We start from the raw sequence: 10,175 nt of genomic DNA on the forward strand, positions 1-10,175 counted from the left end.
CCACACACACCAGCTGTTCCAAGTTCACGTAACATGTGATATAGGTGCATCCCCTGCAACTTCTCAGAGTGTTTGAGTAAACAGGAACAGGTCTGGTGTGCATCTTTCTCTACATGAGTTTCAGTATTGGCCCCAGGAATGAATGCAGGCAAATGACAGCAGCTCTACCTTCACTAACAGCTGCTGTGTGTGGACCAGTGAATACAGCACCTTCAGACAGTGCAATCACCAGCTCAGATCCCCTCTGTCATTCAGAAGTTCTGAGTTAGATAGATCTTCTTGTTTACAGAGATGAAGGGAAACGTCTGTTCCCATCTCCATGGTCTTCTTGACTCATATTCAGAATACAATATTACCATCACTATCAGTACTTCTTCATAGTAACTCCAGCTGGAAAAGGAGAAAGCAGACATGCTGGCTTCAGATTTCTGGAATGGCCCACCATTGTCAGCATGCCTCTTCAAAGCTGAGAATTGATGTATCAAAGACTTGGGTATCAGTAGGAGCCAGAAGGTATGAGGTAAACCACCATGTCCATTACTTCACAAAGACCCAGGAAGCAATCACAGGGAAAGGATGACATAATGAAAACAAGCTCCACAGAACAAAGGCACGTGTGTCAATCCACTCTACAAGAATATTTCAATTCACTTAATCCCAACATCTTGCACTGCTCAATGCAGAGAAAGGATGATGAGGTAGACAAACAGAGAAAAATGAAAAGATGGCAACACAGCTAAAGAACTGAATTAATGGAAAAGGCTACAATAGAGATAAAAAAAAATGCTGAGAATGTCAAAGAGAGACCAGCCAAGATGCATCACAAAAAGTACATTTAAAAAAGGATGGCAGATCAGAAAGAATGTAAGAGTTAACAAAAAGTGAGGTTGTTTCTAGGAGGAAGTTTGCTACCACATTGCCATCATTTGGGTGCACCCAAGAGGTCAGATTCTCCACTGACATTGCACCATTGACTCCAATAAAACTGTACTAATTTGCACTGCTTATGAGATTATAGTTAGTCCTCTATTTAATTATCTTTTCTTATGACTTAATGTTTACTGGTAAAGCTCTGCTGAAGCCAATAGGGCTGTTAGGTTATGCAGTGATCCAGCCTAAATCTTTCTTTTTATCAAGCAAGTACAGAAAATGTGCCACTGTTGATGGTGAAGGGATGATCTGAGGAAATTTCCTCTCATCTGTCATGGTTATGCCTGTTCTTTTCTCTACGTTAGGGTAATTGCATTTCAAGTGAAGGCTTTCTAGTCAGCAAAAGGAGGTCCTGCAAAATGAGTTAGAGAAAACCACAAGTTTGGCATCAGTACCAGCATCCTTCTCTGAATCATCATGCCGAGTCTAGCTGTCTGAAAATTTTGTCTTGAAAAGTAGCGTAAGATTTCTTCACATGCCTATGACAACAGCTGTAAATATTTTCCCTTAGTATGCACAAAAATCCAAGTAATGTGGAAATAGAACCGTTGGTAATAGCTGCAACACCTAGGCACTAAAGGACAGTGGGCTAGTCCATACTACCTCCCTGTGAAGGTGAGCACCGCTTGACATACAGAGGGAGTAGACCAAAGTTGTGCACATATGATCCTCTTTGGAGTGGCATCAAATGATCTGAAATTCCACCTGGCTACATAGTAAAAGCTTTTTCATTGACCAGAGTCAGAACCAAACCCTGCGTGATGATGCAAGAAGTCTTTACTTGGCACCTTCCATTTCCCTCCTCCTGCCTTCCTTCAGTTCCTTGAAGTCAATAATATGGGGTGACCCTGGCAGCCGAAAGGTACTGTGTTTTGTGATCCTTTTCAACATCAGTGCAATTTGTTTAAGTGGGGAGAAAGCTTGACAACCTTGAGTACTCACAAGCCACTCAGCTACCATAAAAGCAATAGAAGAATCTTCAGGAAATAGACTGAGCTGACTTAGGAAAGCAATGGGCAATCTCTCAAGGGAAAACAAAGAGGCAATAATAAAATCACAGTTCATGAGAGAAAAAGTTGGGGTAAAATTATTGCAAAAATACAAAACTGCTAGTGTTAAGCATGCTGTGAATCTGTTTACCATGTATTTTAATCATGTAACTGATCATCCACTGTAACATACACCACATGTCGAGATAGATGCAGCAGATAAAAAATCAGTCTGATTTCACACTGTAAAAATGTGTACATGCAAACAGAAAGATATTAAATGAGTTTCATACAAAGCATTTCTTCTTATCGTTTTAAATGCATATCCCACTTGTTCAGCCCAGTTTGAAGCCCACTTGAACATTCTGGGACTGTCCCAAATCCCATACGGGTCAAGAGCTCACTGACTCCAGTGGGTGTTGGATCAGCTCCTACGAGATCCAAATTCCTGTAAGGACTAGTGTTTCAGCACAGTTGGGTCTGCATTCCATACAGAACACACTGGAGTTACACCATCCTTACAGTGTAGCTGCAGTGTAATCTTAGAGCCAAACATCTACAAACACGGAGTCAGAGGGAAATTAGTAGCCTCGATAACAAGCAAGTACAAAATACAGTGCATCTCTTGTCCACCTTCATCGAGGTCCCTGTGAGGCATCACCAGCAATATTCAGCTAGAGCATTTTGGCCCCTTCTTATCCATTCGAGTCATTAATCATTCATCCTAATTATCTCGGTGGTATTTTGTGCTCCTCCCCCACCCACGCCGCCTGTCTGTTTGTGGTATCCATCTGTTGTTCCTAATCATACACTTGGACTGCGAGATCTCGGCAGAAAGGGCCACTTACTCATGACGTGTGCACAACATTTCAGGCACTCCAACCTCAGTCACCAGCAGAGACCCCGAATTGTCTCACAACAAATCACAGTTTCTAATGCTGATAGGTAGATACGCTGCACGTGCACAGATACACACCCATATAGAATATACATACATGCAGTATGTATACCTGCATGCGTATTAGAAATTCACACATACACAGCAGAAGTCTACTAGAGAAAGAGATATGCCTGCAGGTGCTACTGAAAGCAGGGGAAGGAGAAACGATGGGGGTGAGATGAAAAGTTTCAAACGTGAAATTTTAGCAGAAACTATCTTCTGCATGCTCACCCCCTCTAGCTGCAGCCCACAGCCTTGCAGGACTGGGCACAGCAGGAGCTACTGTGCTGCAGCACAACACAGTTGCCCAGTGCATGGAAAGTACCTTTCTGCCTGAGATACTGCATAGTGCACAATGAAGGGGAAAATCTAAGGTTTCATGGGATCTGGAGACAAGTAGTAAAGCTTGCATGGACTTCCACGTGAGCAGCATGAAGGAAATGCTGGATTTTGCAATGCTTACCATACATAGAAGGGAATGGCAATGTCAGCAAGACTGAGCAAGTACAAGTCTTCCCTTGCTTTGAGCTACTTGTCATTTCAAAATCTCCTTTTGCTTTGTTGGATACAGTAAAAAAAAAAAGAAAAAAAAAGAAAAAAAAAGAAGGTTTGAAACAGTCCTGAAATGCATTTCGGTGGAAATTGTACCTGTAATGGAACATTCAATGGGAACTGGCCTGGAATTAATGATCAGACAAAAATTTCCAGCACTAGCTGCCTGCTACCGATACCATTTACTTTCATGTCTGGCTTGCTGAGACGCACTCTGAGTTTCCCATTATTACAGACACATATAGAACAAGGCAAAGGTAAAGCAACCTTCTCTCCTTTCTTTCCATACTGCTGATCAAGCAGATTCTCACCCATGTTCAGTCTGCCAAGCTCCAAGATTTAAGTTCAGTCTAACATTTAAGCAAAGACAGGCAAAGCCTAGGAGGCACAAAGAAAGCCCTTAGGTAAACCTCTTTGTTTGCTTCTGTGCACCAAAGAGGAGGCTTTCCCACAGGTGGGTATGCTGACTCCCTCCAAACTCCATTTCTAACCCTTACATATCTGGGATGAGAACATCAGGGCTGGCAGACCTGGCTGTGGTTCTGCACCTCAGTGGGGTCTGAGCACGCAGCCAGCGCCTGCAGCCCAGGCTGGTGGGTCTTTGGGATGTGAGCACTCTCCATCACCTGTGGCACAGTCTCCTGAGATGGAAAACTGAGGGATCTGTTGGTTGGGACAATGAATTGATTCTTCCACAAAGAGATTCTCTGAGTGTTGTGGGAAAAAAAAAAACTTTACTCTGAAGAGCAGTCATTCTCCCTCCAACACTGAAGTCACTTCAACAGAGATGGACCAAGGGATAGAAAAAAAAACAAAACTCCAACATCAGGACAAGACACATACAATGTGTCTGGTACATTGCTAATGACTATCATCTGGGTGCAACAACGGTAGGATGAGAAACTATTTCTTAATGCACACGGAGCAAAGGAAGCCCCTTAAGCAAACATACCAGCAGAACAATTAGATGGTTAATCACAACATTGGCCATGAGAGATTTTCTCCATTTTCGCACTTCAAAGGAGCAGTAATTAATAAACAGTGTTGCCTCTTCTGGAGAGATGAGTCAGCCCCCTGCCCACGCTGGGGTTATCCTCACTGCTGCCGCGGCTGCTCTGAGCGTGTGAGTGTTCCCTGGGGAGCAAGACAGCTTCATAGAGCTTGCAGTGCTGCGCCAGATCACATAGCACTGCCCTGCAGGGCCTCCCCACAGCATGGTGGGAGGGCTCTGGGAGCTCTTCTTCCCCATAATTACATATCTGCAACAGCCTGAAAAGGAGGTTGTGGTAAGGTGGGAGTCGGCCTGTTCTCCCACGTAACAGCAATAGGAAAAGAGGCAACGGACTCAAGTTGCACCAGAGGAGGTTCAGTTGGATATTAAGAAAAAGTTTTCTCAGAAAGAGCTGTGATGCACTGGCACAGACTGCCCAGGGAGGTGGTGGAGTCACCATGCCTGGAGGCATTCAAGAACCACAGAGATGTGGCACTGAGGAACACGGTCAGTGGGAATGGCAGGTCGGGGATTGGACTTAGTGATTTTAATGGTCTTTTCCAACTTTAGTGATTGATAAATGTTCCCAAACTCCAGGTGAGAGCAATGGAAGAAAAGTTGATGAATCAGAGGAGCCATCTGCAACCAGCCCCCAAAGCAGGACAGCAGCGGGTTGAAAGGCATCAGCATTTACCGTAAGTCCATGACATGAGCAGAACTTTTTGCTTTTAGTCAGCCTGGTTAAAGACAACATACATACACAGGGTATCAGAGTAATCTGGCAAATGATAAGACTCCTTTCTCTCAACAGTGGCTAGCCCTGACATAACGAACACAACCCTACCAGGAGGTAAGCTTGAGCAGTTAAAGGGCACTTGATGTAAGTCTCACCTTCAGAGGGAAACATCTGCACTTATGAAAGGCAGATGGCTCCCAGTCCTCCTTCTACCACAAGGACGTATGCACATCTGTGCTCTGTAGCACACTCCACTTTTTCCTAAGGCAAGGTGAACACTAGAAGGGTGAGAGCAGAGGAGCCTAGGCAGAGACAAACACAGTGTTACCGCCTGTCTCAGGAGAGATACCAAAGAGCTGCAAAATAGAAGGGGAAGCAGTCCCATCCCACCAGAACCAACAAGTCTGTGTTTGTAACAGGCAGAAGTTAACAACAATTCTGGCCCTCCAGAATGTATCGTGCTGCAATGGCACTTGTTCCCTTCAGTTCTTCATTCTCTTCACTGTGTTTTTCCTCTGCTGGAGCTCCAGGTGGGAAGAAACAGCCACAGAAGAGTTAGCTTTCCACAGCAAGGCCTCCTTTCCTGAGCACTTTGCATGTTCTGTTTGTGACCAAGCTAAGGCCAAATTCCAGCTGATACTTTAACTTCAGCATTTCAAACTTCAGACACTTTAAATAATTCCCTGACACGCACTACACCTGTATTTTGGTACTTTATCTTGTGTACTGTATATTTGATTTTTTTTTTTTTTAAGCATTCCTTAGTTTTCCCCGTGGCAGCTATTGAGAAGAAGATGGCATGGTGAAGGAGGACACCTGATCCTTGGTAAAGTCTGCAAACACCAGACTGGTTTGACAACTCCGTGAATAATAGTAATCACATTCTCTACTTAATGAGAGACAGATGAAGTGGTATGCCATGTTCTAGGAGATGTTTACAGGACAGAGAACATTGGAATAACCACATGGCTTCAAACCAGGCAGTGATCTACATGTGGAACTTGGTTTCAGCAGTCACCAGGACCAGAAAATAAGCAGTCTGCAAACAAAAAGAATGCAAAAATCTGGTTATTGGAGTTGATAGAACATTTTACCCACACAGGCTGCTTATTTCTCCAATACCCCAGTAGTATCATTAGCATACTGAAAGTTTATCAATTCGTTGTTAAGGAATCATCCAAGCAGGATTTTACTTAACACTCATGTGAGAGCTCTTGCACTTCCTTTATGTGTCTTGTGCTTCTGTCATATCTGTCAGATAAGGACTTCTGTCTTACAATGCACAGATCAGCACAGAGCACTTGGTCTCAGCCTCTAGGCTCTCCTGTGATGCAGATGACAGCCATCACTCAGATGCACAGCACTGAAGAGGTTAACAGATACTGGCCTTTCCTTGGTTACCACCTTTCTCAGTAATTACAAAGGGAATAAAACTCTCAGGAAGCAAGGATTCCAGAGCAAAAAGCCACTGAAAGTGTTGCACATGCCTTTGTTTGGGTGTCATGCATCTGTTGCTTCAGCCTTTCACTGGGGTTCCTCTCACAGCTTTTCAGAGCTGCAGACATCTGAGACCTCATTCCAGGCTCTCCCTTCTCCTGGAGCTTGATCTGAGGGCAAATAGAAATTCAAAACAAATAGTAAACAAAACCAAGCTCTCCTGTGTGTACACATACACACTTGTTTGGAAGTTCCTCAGCTAATTTTACTCCCTGTTTTCTGCTCAATCTGGAATTATTATTTTTTTCTTCTTTTTGTCTTTCCACGCCTCGGTAACAAGAAAAACAAAGGATCAGGGGAAAAATATATATTTTTAAAGAAGAAAAATCTACTCCACAAAGAATGCTTTGTCCTGTGTCATGAACCTGCCCAGCTCTCCAACTCCAGATTCAACAGATGAGGCAGGCTGGTCATGCCTCCTAGTAGATGCTGATCAGGTGGCTGATTGGAAACAATCTTATCCACTGAATTTGAAGTAAGCAGCAATAAGTAAATCTGTTATTGGATGATTCAAATCAAAGTCCCAAACATCTGCAGAGTTTGGCTCTAAGTTATGATCTCATCTGAGCTATCACAGGAATTCCAGTTTTTCCTGGCCCAGGACTTGTTGGCCATTTGCAGAATGGAAACAGGAGTCAAAACCTGTCATCAAAAGATGAAGGAGAGGAGAGTGAATCCTAGGCAGGCTCCTTTAAGTTCTTGAAGCTGGCTTCCTCGCTGGCAGAAACCTAGATTAGCTGCAAGACAGTCAGTGGAACCACATGTATTCACCCCAACCAAGGATCTATTTAATTTTTTTAAAGAAAATCACAGCACTCCAAGAAAACTCAACATAGATTAAAATGTAATAACTTCAGGCCTTCACCTTACAGTAAGAGGACAATCCCAGTACCCATCAGAGAACTCCAAGAAGTCCTCCAGCAAGTGCAGATGCCTGACACCTGTAGTGCCTGCTTGCTGCATGCCATCCAGGAACACAAACCCTGCTGTATTTGGTATGGCTTAAGAAGATGGCAAAAAGATGAGCTTCCCTCCAGACAGTTTGAAAACCTCACTTTTCAAGACATCAGAAAGGAGCAAAGAAAAACACAGTTGTGGTACTTGAAGACCTGTAAGAAAACCTTTGCCCATGGTATTAAAACATTCCCTTCAGGAGAACATAGAGAGGAATGGAAGGCTTTGGAGGCAGTATTCTTATGCCAGGACAGTGTTCCATCACATCAGCTTTCTTCCAGTTTCAGCCAGAGGTCACAGCAAATTGATACCACCATCCTGATGCCTGTGCAGTGCCAGGTGATGCTGACAGCCTCCATGTCTCCTCGCCAGCATCAGTCCGTAGTGGACTGCATTACTTGAATGAGGAGTCCTAGAAGCAGAAGAAAATCTCTAAGGTCTGACTTCTTAAAAAAAAACAAAACTATACAAGGTGACTCTACTTATATGTTGTGGTGTTTGTGTACATTTTAGACATCATTAATGTACAGAGCGAAGAAGCAAAGATGTTTGGCTTTGAGCTGTCATTGAAATTAAAAGCACAAGCAGAGCCAGCAGAGCTGAAAATGAAGGGGAATAGAGCATGCAATATTTTTTTCTGGAAATAATGGGCAAGCCAGCAGCATAGCAGTGCCACTACCGTAAGTCTTCCAGGATGCCCTTTACTACAGATCTCTGTGTTAATAGATTCTTTCAAGGTTTGGTCCATTACCAAGAGGCACAAATACTTGGTCTGCCCTAGCATGATATTGCTCAAGGATTCTGGAGGAAAAAGTCCTAATCGAGATCCTTAAGGTAATTCAGCTGTGCAGAAATTATCAAGAGCTGTTTTTCATTAACCCCAATTCACCAGCAGGGAAACTGAGGCAGCGGATGGCAATACAAAAGCGGCAGTAGAGGAGAACATCTCACCTCAGACTTCTCGCTGTTTGGCTCTGCCTACCAGACAATGTTGGCTCCTAGGTAAATAATGAAGCTGTCATATCCAAATGTTATTTTTAAACCACAAGCATTGGGTTTGGCACAAACTCCGGCAAAGCACAGCACGACCGAGGGAGTCCTGAGGAACAAGTGCCCTGCACAGATGGAGCTGCTTTGGGGAAACCTTGCTGTTCTGCTGGATTTGTGTAACCAGTTGAACGGAAGCCCAGGCTCCAACCTATCGGCTGCACAAGAGCACACAGGGAGAGCCTGACCGAGGACACTGAGGCTGTGTGCAGGGCTGGCTCCATCAGCCACCACCTCCTCCACCCTGGCCTCCTATGGCCCTGGCCGTGCCGGCCAAAGCCATAGGAGGGCAGCAAACCCTTGGCAGTCCTGGGGCTTCGTTCCCAACAGGATCCTCTTCCAGCCCCTGGCCCTAGGCAGCCAGACAGCCCCACACAGCACCCTTGGAAAGGTCAGCGAGGACTCCACTAGGGAACAAGGACCTGAAAAATCTCTTTGCCATGGGTGGCCATCTTAGCTCCTCAGCCACTGAGCTGTGTGTGTGTGGGACCACCAGCAGGGTTAGCGAGGCTCTGAGAAAACAGGTGAGTTGTGTAACACATGCTGATGTGCAGCTTGCAACTTTAAATTCCACACTTTCACGTAAGACTACTGGAACTCTTCTGCAGGTTACTCTTCTGTGGATGTGAGCTCACTGAGACATCTAGGGCATATGGGGTCAACGACACTAAGGACTTTCATAATTGCACTGGTAGAGTAGCAGTACAAGGACATTCATACTGGCTCAGATCAAAGTTCCACCTACCTCTATATCCAGCTCCCATGGTGGCCAGCAATAGAAATGGAGAAAAGAGCATAAGAAAGGAGCACACAAGAAGTTCCTCCTGCCTAGGATGCACCCTGCCTCCAGTAGTACACTGCTCAAGTAGCTTTGTGGTGCCTGTGTCCACACATTTCCCTCCCCTGGCTGCAGCTCTGGCACAGAGCAATCTTGCCTTCTAGAAAGAGCGCCAGAAGTTGCATTTAATCTGTTGATGCAGACAGAGCTCAGACGCAAGAAGTAGGTGAAACTGCATGAAACTGAACACAACTCCCTTGCCAACTGTAATGAATTAGCCCTCGAATGACCCTGGATCTCAGGGCACAGGCTTTGTTTCAAGATCCACACTAAAGATGCCCAAAGCACAGACACTTAGGCTCCCAATGAAACTCACAGTAAAACTGCTTTCCTGGTAGGTAAGGCAGAACAGCAGGAAGACACACTTACTCAAGGTAAGGCGACTTACCCAACATCCCCAGTGGCAAAGCTGAGATTCACTCACAGCTATTCTGACTTCTCCCCTCCCAAGAGGGATTCACACTGTTTCTTTCCAGCTTGACTTTGCTCCTCTCCACCCAGTTGTCCTTACTAAAGAAGCTTCCCACAGTGCCTTTTAGTGCCATTTGGATGAGTGCCTCCACTCCACCAAATGGACTCTCACCCTCCACGCTGTTCCTATGTGTTCTCTTAATCCTGATTTCCCACTGAAGTAAAGAAGGAACAAGTAAAGCAGACAACAGAGATCCTTTTGCTTTCAGCTACCTTCCAGGGGAAAAAAA

The sequence above is a fragment of the Meleagris gallopavo genome, chromosome 5 (genome assembly GCF_000146605.3).
Source record: "Meleagris gallopavo isolate NT-WF06-2002-E0010 breed Aviagen turkey brand Nicholas breeding stock chromosome 5, Turkey_5.1, whole genome shotgun sequence".
Taxonomy (NCBI): Eukaryota; Metazoa; Chordata; class Aves; order Galliformes; family Phasianidae; genus Meleagris; species Meleagris gallopavo.